The following is a 15,898-nucleotide window of genomic DNA, read 5'->3' as shown; positions in this document are numbered from 1 at the left end:
TTCGTTGCAGCATAAAAAGAAAATCCCGCTTCGCATAAATAGGTTGTAGAAAACGGAAGTAAAACAATAATAGCTTGTTTTGAAAAATTGGGATACTCTTCTGACAAACTCGCTCAGAAATTATTTAAAGGCTGATCTTTGTATGTTTGTTTCAAATCAGAGTCACTAATTAAATCAATTAGATTTTCACGGAAAATGGATTCCGAACCCAGGAATCGTCCTTACTAGTTTCCTTACTTATTTTAGTTTTACTTCTACTTAGTAGAAGATCTTCAAATGTGTTGCAGTGTATAAAACTGGTATAAAACCTTTCCAAATTGTCGCGGAACACTTACTCAGATTCGGCGGAACACTGGTGTTCCGTGGAACATAGTTTGGGAAACCCTGATCTTTAGTACCATGACTCATGTGTCATATAAATGTCGAAAATGAAGAAATAAAGGTAGGTGTCTTTTAAAAGTAAACCTGAATAATTTGTATATTTTGTGGGCAAAATCTAAATATAATATCTATATATGATGTCATTATGTGGCATTGTTGTTTCACTCAAAATAACTCAAAAGCTTTAAGACCAATATAATATAAATCATTTTCCCTTAGCTAACAAGCATTTTTACAACGTTTTTATTAGCTCGTATTCTTGTTTGTCCAGTACAAATCTTGCAATCGATTTTTAACTAACTTCCCGACTAGCTAGACATTTGAAACTTTTAGAATATATCAGAACACGATGCCAATGCATTATTTTAATATTTTTAGCCATATTTAAGTAGAATTGAATTCATTTTCAGTTAAATCTGTTTTGTATGGAAAGTTATTTCAGACATTTCAGTATTCTATATTTTTTTGTTCGTTTGTTTTTTATTTACTTCATATCAAGTACAAGTTTGAGCATATTGAGCATAATAATTCAAAAGAAAATTAAAGTTCTTTTTATCGTATTAATAGTAATTTATTTTTAATGTATGCTTATTTACAGTGGCTTCCCTATGGATTTGTTTTGAATGATTGTTCCTGTTTAATTTTCATTAACCATTAAAAGTTAATAATATCAATTGGCCATCGCGTAATAAAAAAACATGTGCTATTTCAGTAACAACTAAAAACAAACAGCAGGAAACAAAAACTGCCAAAACAAAATAATATCATACAGCTTAGTTAAAAAAAAAAATGTATTATTGAAATGGATACCTGACTGCTACTTTATTTTAATGTTGGTAATTTATTAATTTTGTCTCATTAGTCCCGCCAAATCCTGCGGTTTCTGCGGTCAGGTTGCCCGCCATGTGCAAGGCGAGGCAATTTTTTTACATCATTGTTACTAACATTAAAAATTCCATTTAATCGGTGCATTTCGAAGGATACCAAAAAAAGATATTAGTTATTGTTTTCAGTTATAATAATTACAAGATAAAAAGAACTTTTTATATACGTTTTTAAATTTTCTGTTGAATCATATAAACTTGACTTGACTAGCTTAAACGATCAAAAAAAATTGTACTTGACATGTCATTTTGATTTCCATAGTAACGCACGTATATATATTAATAATTTAGTTGCTAGGACCCCAGAGCCCTAGCAACCAATAATGGTGTCGAAATAACTTTTCATACAAAACAGAAATAACTGAAAATGAAATCAATTCTACTTAAAGATGGCTAAAGGTATTAAAAAAATGCATTGGCATCGTGTTCTGACATATTCAAAAAGTTTCAAATGTCTAGCTCAGTGGTTCTTAACCTTGTTGGAGGTACTGACCCCCACCAGTTTCATATCCGCATTCACCGAACCCTTCTTAATTGGAAAAATAAAATATGATTTTTTTCAAATTCAAAACAAAGGTATATATTTAACTGGTGCACAAAATGAACCGTGCATCAACATCACTGTACTAAACTGTACTAAACAAAAACATAATAATTAATATTTACTGCAAATCAGTGTGACTTCTGCTGTTGCTTTTCAGAGAGCAGTTCAGAAATGCGCGGCTTCACCTTGGCAAGTGCCACTCTCATGTCATTTTCGCAACAAAGTCTATTCCTTTTCTTTGTTTTATGTCCAGCATCCTCGAAAAGGATTGCTCGCAAAGCTGAGCGCACCAAATTCCCTGCAACACAGATAGGCCAAGCGATGTTGTGTGATCACCTGCAGTTAATGATGGCCAAGCGGGGTGTGTCATCATGAATCATATGAGTCGGGTGTGTGTCTTGACCTCCACCGAACCCCTGAGACTGACTCACCGAACCCAGGTTAAGAACCACTGGTCTAGCTAGTCGAGAAGTTAGTTAAAAATCGATTGCAAGATTTGTACCGGACAAATAAGAATACGAGCTAAGAAAAACGTTGCAAAAAAAATGCGATTCCTTATTGAATTTTGGGAAATTATTATTGATTTATGGCAATCTTTCCATGAATCCGTCATAGCCTTTGATGGGGTTACCTAAACACATTTTGTTCCATATAGATAATAACTGAAGGGTGGATTATAAAAACAACATAGTTTTTTTTTTATATTTGAGATTTAGAAAGTCATTTTGTTTTATAAAATGTTTTCTATCTGTCCTCATTTACCGTTCTTTATGATTAGAGTTTTAAACTAGAAAAAAATCATTTGACAAAAGAGTTTCTACGAATTCATCATAATAACTAAGGGCCATATGTATGAGATTCCCAAATTCTTTATAAGCTATTTAACCGATTTTCCATCATATAGCGTATAGCACTGTTTGTGACGTAAGCAATCTGACGTCACACGCCAAAATGGCTGCTTCATCTGTCACTTTGCCAAATGTCAAAGTGCAATATTTCTCATGGAGAGATAAAATGGATTTACGTAAGATTAGGTACGATAAAATATCTCCGCTAAACGACCGCAAAAATAGGTACCTACTGCTGTATCTGGCATTAAAATATGCAATTGGAAGCATTCTGCATTCTTCAAAATATAATGGTACCTACCTACCAAGTTAATTATTGTAAGATAACTGTAATAAACAAGGCACAACTCTCAAATACACTGGATACATCATTAGTGTCATTCGGTGATTGGTATAAATGATAATATTATACAGAGATCATTACATATTATTATCTAAATACATTTGCATTTCTGTCATTTATTCTTATTCTGTTTTGACATCTAATAATTGAAGTGAAGTTAGTCATAATAATATATATGTATTCAGTATTGCCACCAAATGGAAATATTTACTGGCAATAATTTATCCTTTCGTACAGTAGAATGATAAAATAAATGTGATAAAATAACTGATAAATTATTTAAAGTTCACAATAATTATTCATTTATAATAATTAAATTTATATGGTACCGTTCGCACACTTTCACATACATTTACAATTTCAAAATTTTTAATTATTGATCGGGGAATGAAATTTTATAAGATTGCCATTATACGAATACACTGACACATGATGACGTCACATTAAATAACGAATTACGTTTTTACTCATTCATACAAACGTGCAGTATGTAGCCAATAAGATTTTTGGGAATCTCATGCATACGACCCTAAGTCAAATGACATCTGTCTATTAGATATTTTTCTGATCTGATTCTGATTCTTCAAAAGTTCTAATGACTATTATTTATCACTGAAAATTGAGTACATGTTGTGCAGTAGATTAAAGAAAAAATAATAATTCACAAGGAAGAAATTCTATTAAGTTTTTTTTTGCTCTCCTGTAAAACTGTTCAGATCTGACATATATGTTGTTTTTGTAATCCGCACTTCAATTGTAATCGGTACTAAAACCTAATGATTGCAGTTACATGTAAAATGTGCGTAAAACATTTCACCGTGGCACAGTTTGCCATGAGCTTTCTTATCGGAAAGAGATGACTGTATACTATATCCAATTTTATTAGTTTAAATACATTAAATATGAACATTAATTCAATTTTCATAGCTGATATTGGCAAAATTCATGAATTCAAAAAAGGAATACCTAAATTAACTAAACAAATAATCCGGTAAACAAATTTCGGGTATTTTCAAAATTTGTTTGCCGCTGGCTTCCTGTAAATAGACAAGAAACGTGTTTTATTTAGACATGAATTTTATGTCAGTACTATACGACACAAAGAGGTTGGACGGTCTTTAATATACGGCTATATATTTCCGATACAACATTTTACGGTGAAGTGTGATACGGCGAACTGCAAACGTACAGGTTTCCGGACATGAATGATTGCTGGTGTTGGCTGTGTCTGGAAATGTCTCCATTCTCTCAAGTGTGAGAGAATGATGCTGAATGAACTGATCTCAATGATGCTGTGCCTCTTCCTATACAGTTCAGCCAATTCTGTTTAGAGTATTTAAAAATGTTTGATTTTGTCACTACTATCCGACAACAAGAAATCGGAAATCTACAATTTACAGCTGGTGTTGGTTAGTTTTTAAATTCAATTAGGTAAATTCTGAAAAAATCTTAGCCATTAATTGATAATAGTCAATAAATACACTGTAATTAAATCACACATACTTTTAGATAGTTTATTGGTAGATAGAATAATATTTTTATCTAATATGGTTTGGGTTAGGCAGGGAATAATGCATTTGAAAAAAGTAATCAACAACATGTGTAATATGTATTCTTAATTCAACAATGATTGCCCAAAACATATAAAGAGTATTATGGTTTGGTTTAGGCAAGGTTTAATTGATTTATAAAAAAACTAACCAACACCATCTATAAATAGTAGTTTTGGCTCAATAAATACAAATACGGATGACTGACAAAGTTTAATGTGCACTATTTATGTCGGACCTTAACAGCCTAACTCCACCCTTCGCCACTGGTATACGGCCATCTCTTTCCGATGAGAAAACTGGCGGCGAACTGTGCCACGGTGAAATATAATTTTCATGTAGGTAACTATTATTTTTACATTATTTTCTTATGTAATGGTCTAAAATAAAAACATTGAACAACACTGTTTCATAGATTTAACTTTACAACTACCCCTTCTTATTGGATAGAGCTCGGACCTTATGTCCGAGTGGCCGGAAGCCCCCGAAATAGCCTGCACGCGTTTCTAACGACGGCTGTGCGGTGCCGAAATAAACAAACCATTCCGGATAATGCGTTTTTCAATTGATTATTTAGGGCAAACATTTGGGCATTTCAATCAAAACGATTGATTTATTTGGCCACTTTAAAATGATTCCCTTTGTAATAGAATTTATGTTGTGTTCGGTATTGAGTGATTGTTTTGTTTACTTTGACTAACTCTATTAGATAAATTGCCCATCGCAATGAAATTATCGTGAATCATCATCATCAGCCTGAATCTATCCACTTCTGGATGAAGGCCTCTTCAAGCTGCTTCCACTTCTCTCGGTCCTGTGCATTACTTTGCCACGTACTTCCGCAGAACTTTATCATTTCATCGATCCAGCGGCCTCTAGGTTTCCTCGGACGTTTTGTACTTCTTGGATACTACTGGATGACTAGATTTGTCCAACGATTGTCTCTTCTTCGAGCTATGTGTCCAGCCCATCTCCATTTAAGACTTTTAATAAACTCTATTACATCGCAAACCCTTGTCTGCTTCCTTATCCACCCATTCCTCTTTTTGTCCTTTCGCGTTATGCCCAGCATGCACCTCTCCATACCACGTTGTGCTACTCTAAGTTTCTGGATCTCTCTTTTACTTAGTGTCCATGTTTCACACACATATGTGATCATGGGAAGCACACACTGGTTGAAAACTTTGCGCTTTAGGCACAGTGGAAGGTTACTTTTGAAGGCGGCCAAAAGCATCGTGAATATAAATATATATTGTTACAATGTGGTTCTCAACCTCTTTCTAATGATGATACAGTAAGCATTTTTACTAAAACCCAGTGTGGATCTTGACCACCTCCAGGATACGTCTTTACTCCCTTATGTCTGTCGGAAGCTTCTTCTGGGGATAACTGGGCGCCACGCAATCGAATGGATTTCGAAATTAAATAGACGCTGGTGAATAATTGTGGGTACCTACTTTTAAAATACAGTCGGTTATTACGATCACGGAAATAGCGAGATCTCGGATGTAATGAGGAAACATTCGTTGACATTTTAGTTTATGATTTTCTGTATAACGAGCTACTTCTCGGGTATCCCGAACAAAACCGTTAATATGTCGATCGTTTAAAAACAACACTTTCGACCCTAATCAATAAAATCCAATCGGGCAGTTAACTAGACCAATGCTGCGGGGATCGGATTACGTTTATGGCACTAGTGAAGTGTCTAAGTACCCATTGAAAAAGTATCTAGGCATATGATTGAAATTGCATGTAAAAATCCAAGCTTTGTGAAGTCACAAGGTACGAGTACCTACCAGCGCCGGCAGTTCAGCACTTCATTACAATAAACAACTTATTTTGTAGTTTATGAATGCCATGCTTGTTTCGAGGATTTTTACAATGGTTTACAGATTATTTATGTTCTATGCTTAAATAGAATGTGGCGCAAAAAATGTTATATAACGATATAACGAGTAATGCTTATAACTAGCAAATTCAGTAGGTCCCATCTTCCTCGTAATAACCAAGTTCGACTGTAGGTTCCTATATATTTAATATTATTATTTATATTTAAACTATTATGTTAGTATTTAATACTTGTTGAGAATTTAAATATGCATACGTAAATAATGATTTAATTGTGCATATGTTTGCTCCAACTAGAAGATAGTTCAGGCATGATAATTCTCAATTCGCAATAAAAAATATCATGCTAAGACCAAACTGAATTAAAACTACTAAGTAGTAGATAGATTAAAATTTCTCATCTGCTGTATGTATAAAATTGTAACGAATGTCAATCTATTCCATTTGACAGTGCGGCGCCGAATTGTCCTGGCGCCCAGTTGTCCCATTCCCTCTTCTGGTGCCTTTGCATCAAGGATTTTAAAATAAATCTTCAGCATTTCATTGGCCCGTATTAATATTTAATTATTTAAATAAAATACATCCGACAGTACATCGTCTTTACTGCCTACCTCTTCTGTGAAAAAGGGATGTTATTTATCACTCGGCAGTGTTGCCGTATTTCAAATAATTCCAGTGTTGCAAAGTGTCAAATATAATATTTTCATTGGATTTTAAGACGAAAATTTAATAATAAATAATTACAAGATAAAAAGAACTTTTTATATACCTACATACCACAGTTTTAAATTTTCTCTTGGATCATATAAACTATATCATATAATCATAAAAATTTAGGACAAATAAGGCAATTGTCAACAAATCATTATTTTGCTATTTTGCAACAAACAAACAAATATAGAATACTGAAATGTCATTTTGATTTCCATAGTAACGCACGTATATTTTAATAATTTAGTTGCTAGGATTTCTTCCGAAATAACTATTCATACAAAACAGAATTAACTGAAAATTAATTCAATTCCACTTAAAGATGGCTAAAAGTATTAAAATAATGCATTGGCATCGTGTTCTGATATATTCTAAAAGTTTCATCGGGAAGCGAAAAATCGATTGCAAGATTTGTACTGGATAAACAACCACCGGACAAACAAGAATACGAGCTAAGAATAACGTGGTAATAAGAACATCCGAAGCAGTGGAGCACTACAAATTTTTGGTGCTCCGGCTCTGCTCCTACTGCGGGTAAAACTCCATTGCTCCTTCTCCGATCTCCGTTCCAACACTGGTTTTAATCTGTCTTTAAATACCTCATAGTGCATACCTATTCTTATTATAAAACTATTAATTTATGAAGTCTTATATATATATCTATATATTTTAGTACTAAATATGCTTTCAATCAACCATAAACAATACCACTATAATGACCGTGATAGCAAGATCACTCATTGTGTAAAGTCAAGCTTATCTTCAAAAGACAAGTTTTTCAGGTTTCACAGATTGCGTGCTTGCAACCAATCATTGTTTGAACGTATCAAGCAGGTATCATGCTGATAAACGTATAAATGTATAGCTGTGCTTATATTTTAAAAGCTCATTGACTGATATTCGTTTCATTCAAGATTTTCCTGGAGTGGGTACATACCACAGAACAGATAATAAATAGAATACCGATAAGCTATATTCAATAAGCCGCATCTTGATGCAGGGTTTTGAATGGATGACTGTCCTACGAAAATGAAGCCCGCATTATGCACGTGCAATAGTGTGTGTAATACACTAACATTCATCATCATCATCATCAGCCGGGGTCAATCCACTGCTGGATGAAGGCCTCTCCAAGCTTCTTTCAACTCTCTAGGTCCTGTGTCGTTCGCTGCCACGTATTTCCGCCGAACTTTACCAGTTCGTCAATCCAGCGGCTTTTAGTGCGACCGTTTCGTGCCCCTTGGGTACGGCATTTATCCAGTGGCCGTCCTTTCGGCGAGCAATGTGCCCCGCACATCTCCATTTTAGCTGTTTGGCAACGTCTATTACATCGCGTACTCCTGTCTGCTTCCTAACCCATTCGTTTCTCTTACGGTCCTTTCACGTGATGCCCAACATACACCTCTCCGTGCTTCGCTGTGCGAATCTTAGCCTTTGGACATCTCTCATGTTAAGGGTCCACGTCTCGCAGCCATACGCGAGCACGGGCAGCACACATTGGTTGAACGCCCTACGCTTAAGATATAATGGTAGGTCACTCTTGAAGATACTATTCAGACGTCCGAAAGCACTCCATCCCAGCTTTTTTCTGCGAGCAATTTCATCGTGCATGCTTCCGTCTATGGGCACCTGTTGTCCGAGATAGACGTAGCTGCTGACTTGCTCGAGTTGGGTTCCATTAATACAGATAATCGCAGGGTCCGAAAAGCAACATTAAATGAGCGTAAATGGATAATCCGAGAGCAGTTTTCAGTATTCGACGTAAAACGTATTCTTGACACGTGTGTTAGTTTTACCCAGATTCTTCCTTACTCGAGTTCTACCTGCTATCGCCTTACCCGTTATGCATTTCAGTTCGAATTATTTCTGAGTTCCCTGGTACATACCTTTGGGGAGGGGTGGAGGTAGACTGTTAAAATTCGACATATTTATCTGTTTTCATTGAACTAAGAATACAATTTGCAGATGGTGATGGTTAGTTTTTAAAATTAAATTGAACCCTGCCTAAAACAAACCACAATAGTTTAGGTATGTTATGGGCGATCCGACAAAAATAGTCCACACTTTTTCATTCATACTTTGTCTTCGTTGGATTAAGAATACTTATTACACAATATCGTTTGTTCATTTTTTAAACTTCATTAAGCCCAGCCTAAACCAAACTATAATAGATAAAAAATATTATTCTATCTACAAAATATCCAAAGTTATGTATGATTTAATTGCATAATTTTAGATATTTTTAGATAGCTAGTATTTTTTGACTATTATCTACTATGACTTGGATTTGGAAGGGTTTAATTGAAATGTAAAAACCAACCAACACCGTCTGTAAATTGTAGTCTTATTTCAATTAAAATAAAATACGCATGATTAAAAAAGTTTAGTGTGCACTAGTTATGGCGGATCTTAACAGCCTACACACACCCTTCGCCATTGGTATCTACATACAATATTATTAAGCTGGGTTGCATACACAAACTCGTCTCGACTACAACACGTCGAATTTTTCGATATTTTGTTGTCATTCACAAAACACATGTAGCTTAATGTACTGCCGCACACAGCGTGGATGCAACATGGTTGGTTAAAAAAGACACTTTGAAGCATATTATAATATCACGAATGTCGTTTGTGTGTAGTCATTGTGGACTCAAGTAGAAAGACGATACATTAACAACGACTGGTCCTACTTTTTCCGCCTCTCCCGTTGTTGTCTATACGTATCAACTGTCATTGCCTGTCATTGTTATATAGAGTGCTCATACTGACGCGTCTGTCGTGTTCACACAGAGAATGGTTTGATTTGAATAGATAAGTTACACGATAAATAATACACTAGCATTAACACACCTTCTACAAATGTAATGCATAGATCAATGCTACATATTTTTTGGAAATCGATATTACCACCGGTTTTTGTGTGAAGGACTAGTCTGACTTTGACAGCTGATGAATAACAGGAATGTATATTATTTATTAATAACACTGATAGTTGATATACCTATTTGATTTGAGATTTTTTTATAATTCAATTTGAAACGAGAAAGGGTGAATCAATATGTCAAGCAATCTGGGATCTGATTTTGACAGCTGAAAAGTGGACCACTCGTTGCTTGTGCAAAAAATTATGCTCAGGCTTCATTAATCTAAAGATGGCGGTGGTGTAGTTCAAAAAGTCGTATTTACCATGCATTCACTCTATTTTCTTCGTCTCTCGTCTCTTCTGCTCTTGAAACACTTTTGCCTGTTATCGCGAGGGATGGTTTCCAATCCTATTGAATTTAAATTAATTTTTTTATTAATATATTTATATTCTGGATCGGAACCATTTCCTCGTGTCAAGCCTATCAGGCACCATTAGCAAGGGGTGTATCACTATTCAATGCGCTCCTCATTGTAAAGATTGTGTATCAAGATTTAAGGCTATATTTATATAAGTATTAAGTAAAATTATATATCAATAAATAAATAAATTTTGTGAATGTTGAGTTGGTAAATAATTTTAATTCATCATGGGCACTTCTGAATCGATTATAACCGCTGTATGGCAAAGATGTGTTTTGGTCCAATACAATAATTAAATTGCAATTATCATGTGCTATATGAGACACAGATGAATCGCGTACGTTTTCATCAACCTAATCCACTGTAATATTAATAGACTCAGGTAATGGCTTATTTTGTTTTGTTACGCCAAAGAGCTATCTTCTTCTAACTTCTAACGCGCGTACATAAGTACACAGACCGTTTTTTTGTGTAAAATTGTACATTAAGTATTTTTTTTATTTTTATTTTTTATTATTATTATTATTTTATATATTCTCTTCTCTCTAGTTATAATAATTATGTGCCTAATGTAAATCTTATTTTATGCACGTCTTGAATTTAGATTGGTTATGTTGACAATGTTTTGTTTTCTTAAATGAATCTCGTCTCGAATGCAAGACGTCAAAGAATATGTCGATGTAATTTTGTTGGTATTTACAAAAGAAATGTTGCCGAATTGACCTCCGCACACAGTGACGTCGTAAATAAAACACTCGCCACTCGACTAAAATACTAACATAATCTGAACAAGGCTTAAGGGCTTATCTTAGTGACGTCACTGATCAATTTCCACTGCCCATGGATTTAAGCTTTGTTAGATAATAATGATAATCGCTTAGAAAAACAAAATTGTTTGTACTATAATAAAGAAAAACTTACTTTAAACAAACGCCATAAATACAATATAGGTACTATAAAAGGATGTGCACAATCATTGGCCCTTTCAACGCACTTAATATATTAAGTTTGTATAACAAAAGATTCAAAAAATATGCCACAGTATAATTATTTTTATTAAAAAAAAACCCTTCAAGCAAAGTCCTGCTATTTTTGAAAATATTATAATTACTACAATTGCGGTAAAAGGATATCCTGCCACGGTGATGCGTATGCGGTTTAGAGTTGCGTGTTTATTGTTCGAAGCCACTTTCATGATTGATTTGGACTTATTCACACGGGACTTGTAATATCAGAGGAGCTCGCAGGAATAGCAACTGTACTTAAAATTATTACGGAGGGTGATTTTTGAAACGATCGAAACGCATCTAGAATAATTTGTATCTACGCAGGCAACTATTTAATAAGTTTGACATCGTGGCTTAATGGTAAAAGATTGCCCTTTTATTCACAGCTTCCAGAATCAGTAGATTATTGAATGTAACAACATTCCTGGTAGAGTGATTAATATAACATTTAGGAACATAAAATTAATTGAAAATTTCATATCTATATAATATCGTCTCTGTTCTGGCAGAACACACTAACTAGAGAATACCAGTTTTGAGTAATTTGACTTTGAAGTTGTTAAAATGTTTGAAATAATGGTCTATCATAAATCGTAAAAAGGATGACTTTAAAATAAAGACTGTTTATTTATTAAGAAGGTTTCCAGACGGTAAAGTTTGAAATAAGGAACATTTTGGTACTAACTCAATATTTCATTTTTTCGAATTAGTGTCTTCTACCAGAACAGTGACGATATGGTACCAGTCTCAGGAAATAAAAACTCGAATTGGACATAGTTATGCTGAAAGTAGCCAGTCCACAAAAAATAAAAAAATGAGATTTGATATATATCAGATGCGAGAAGGTTTTCTCTAAATTCTGCTGAAAATAGCCAAGCCGCAAAAAATATTCTTGAAATAAAATACTATTTACAATTTGACATTTTACATTTTACATTTTTACATACATTTTTAATAATCATGTTGTTACTAAAGTGCCATTATCTCAGTTCGACATTATTGTGGACTGGCTACATTCTGCATAACTACGTTCAATTGAGATCGCAAGGAGGGCCTTTCTCAAAATGAGACGCCTCCTTAGCAATCGAGATCTTAACCTAGGTCTGAGACTGCGTATGGTACGTTATGTTCTTTCAATTCTTTTCTATGGTATGGAAGTATGTACGCTAAACCAAGAGATGTCACGGAGACTAAAAGCTTTCGAGATTTGGCTGTATAGACGCACCTCAAAATTCCTTGGACTGACCGGGTGACAAATGTTGAAGTTCTCAATCGAATGGGGAAGGACAGAGAAGTTCTACGTAGTATCAAAACTAGGAAACTACAGTACCTCGGCCACATTATGAGAGGACAAAAATACGGCATTCTCCAACTTGTCATTCAAGGAAAGATCAATGGGAAGCATAGCAGAGGACGGCGCTGCATTTCGTGGCTTAAGAACTTCCGTGATTGGTACGATTACAGCTCCACTGAACTGTTCCGGGTAGCATACGGCAAAGATAAGATCACCTTGATGGTGGCCGACCTCCGCTAGGGGAGAATATCTATATAAAATTATAAAGTAATACATACGAAAATTTTGTATTTAAAATAGAAGATAAAAAGAAATTTATATATACAACGTTTTTAAATTTTCTGTTGAATAATTATGCTCAATATGGTCAAACTTGTACTTGATATGAAGTAAATAGAAAACAAACAAATATAGAATACTGAAATGTCATTTTGATTTCCATAGTAACGCACGTATATATTAATAATTTAGTTGCTAGGACCATCCAGTTAGCAACCAATAATAGTAGATTGGATTACGGATTTCTTCCGAAATAACTTTTTTATACTAAACAGAATGAACTGAAAATGAATTCAATTCTACTTAAGGCGGGACATGCTCAGCGTAGGTCAAAATGGAGCTTTTATTCTATTTTCAAAGCACGATCCTGGACATTACTTAAAGGTTGTAGATAATCTATTCATATAATTTTGAAGCCTTATTATCTTTTATATTTATTTAAACATTTGATGACTGCATAAAGTATTTTTATTACATAAAATAGTATTCTTTTAAACCTCTCGCTCTAATGTTTTAGAATATGGTCATATTTCAGTACGTCCATGTGCAGTGGTGTTAATATTTTTTAGTTTTATTATTTTCTAAACGCATTTATAAAACCATCAGTATAATTTATGTCGACATAATTATAGTTAAATATTTACGATAACAAATTATATTGATAATCTCTGTGATCCCAAATTTGACAAGAATTAGGCATTTTATTATTCAAAAAATGGGCAAGATTAACACATTTGAAGATAATTCTAAAGATACTGATTATAAGCTATGTCTTTGACCATTCAAGTGTGATAAACATCTTACGAATAATGATTGCTTTATAATAATTATTGACCTAAGAATAAGGTAGTGTTTTTTTGAAATACGCCATTCCTTTTGGCATTCCCCAGTGGTTAAGCTACAACATACGGCCGTAGCCATAAATTGACAAACTAAAACTGAAGTAGGGAGTAAGAACATGTTAACGCGCGTGTTTGAACATGTACCTAACCGAAAAAAAATCTTTTTTTTTAACGGTATTTTTCAAAAAAACACTACCTTATTCTTAGGTCAATAATTATTATAAAGCAATCATTCATCGATGTACCTACATGCGAAAAAATGACTGACCGAGAAACGATTGGGATAGGATTCCACTGTACCTATATATTATTTATTGAAGATAATATTTATCACGAAATTATTTAGTTTGCTGACATCGAAAGGGTTAATCGTTAAGCACAGTGTTTTGTGGTCGCATCTTCTTTTGTAGATTAATTATTGTTTACCCCTTCGCTTCCGTTTCATTTTTACAAAAGACGACAAAGAATCGTTGAAACGGTAAAATAAGTTTAACTTTCCAGAGTTTAACCCGCACATGTTTCATTTTATTTATATAAATAATTTTCCAACAAAGAGGTTGTATAACAAATCAGAAACCACATTAAAAAACCCTTTGTGTGTTTAAACACAATGGAGTTTGACTTCGTATCAAATATTGTGGATTTGTTTTTAAAATGTTACTATAATCAGTGGCTGGCTGCATCAACCGTAAGGCGTTCCCAGACATCCATGTTCAAATTAAATCATTAATTTTTTTTTTACCTCATATGAATATTAAAAAAATAATAATTTACCCCACCCACGGTGGCCACGCGGCTTAAGCGTTGGACAATAACGCCGTGTACACATATTGTTTTTCAATTTGTGTGTGTCAGGGGGTATGGACCTAATATGTTGAGCAAGTGGCTGACATCCATTTCTCTTAAAAAACAAAATCTGTCAATACAAACCTCTACTCCGTGGAGGCCCATATGATCCTATTAGGATCGGACATGGTCGAAAGAAGAATTTACGACGATTCGACGATTTTAAAACAAAGAAAGAAGAAAATTATTAAAATAGTATAAGTAGATATTCTAATGGATTTAAGTTTTGCACTATTCCATTCGCCTTTCGGCATCTTCAGGCGCTGTGTACACTAGCCAATGGCAAACATACACTGACAACGAACACTCTTAACTAAATATAAATCATCCTGATGAAGAATACGGCTTTCGCTCATGGAGAAAACTCCAACGAACTGGTTGCTGATGGAACTCATAAACTGGCCAATGACTGATGTTTCGCATACGGCGCTACTGAAACCTACTTGAAATAATAATCTCATAACCTCAAACCGTCAAACAAATTGTCTTTCCTACTTCTTTCTAAACTTTTTCCGTAATTTCTTTACGGGAATATTTTGACAGCCTACAATTATACAGGTAGGAGTATTTCTCAACTTCTGCCACAAATTTTAAATTAAAAATCGGTTCGCCCATCTTTAACTTTTGACGTCTTGACTTATTATTACTTGTTCATATTGGTGCCAATTTTGGTAAGAAAATATGATTTTTCATCGAATGTACTGATATTGGTACCACTATTTTATGGGAGACTGGAAACTGAGAGAGTGGGAGACTAGCATGTCGCGTCTATTCAGTTTAATAGCGAACGTTTTGAAACTGATCGATTTTAGTCTTGCCTTGCCATGAGCTAGCTGCTATTGAAATACATTAGCTAGATACTGGCTGGAATTTTAGTTTCAGTCTCGTCTTTTTTGAGTATTCTCATCAGTGATAGGCCTAAAATAGGCCTATTCCATTTACTTGTATGTATGATTTCCGTATTATATATTACATATTTTCCGTATGCGCCTGAAGATACTGTATAATTATAGAGTATATAATAAATAGAGCTGATTCTAGACGTGTTAACATGACAGTAGAAATGGCTTATACGCAATATTGAGCACCTTCAGAACAGTGTAAATCTCAAATACTAACCACAATACACAATACTGAGAGTCGCACAAGAATAATTCAAAATTAAAAAGATTTTTAAAGCAAGGGATTATCAACCCAACACAAAGCGACCTTTGTCGGTAAGAAAAGAGT

The sequence above is a fragment of the Rhyacophila brunnea genome, unplaced genomic scaffold (genome assembly GCF_057557595.1).
Source record: "Rhyacophila brunnea isolate RB1 unplaced genomic scaffold, BYU_Rbru_1.0 scaffold_23, whole genome shotgun sequence".
Taxonomy (NCBI): Eukaryota; Metazoa; Arthropoda; class Insecta; order Trichoptera; family Rhyacophilidae; genus Rhyacophila; species Rhyacophila brunnea.
The sequence above is the reverse complement of the archived record's forward strand: the minus strand, read 5'-3'. Positions refer to the sequence as shown.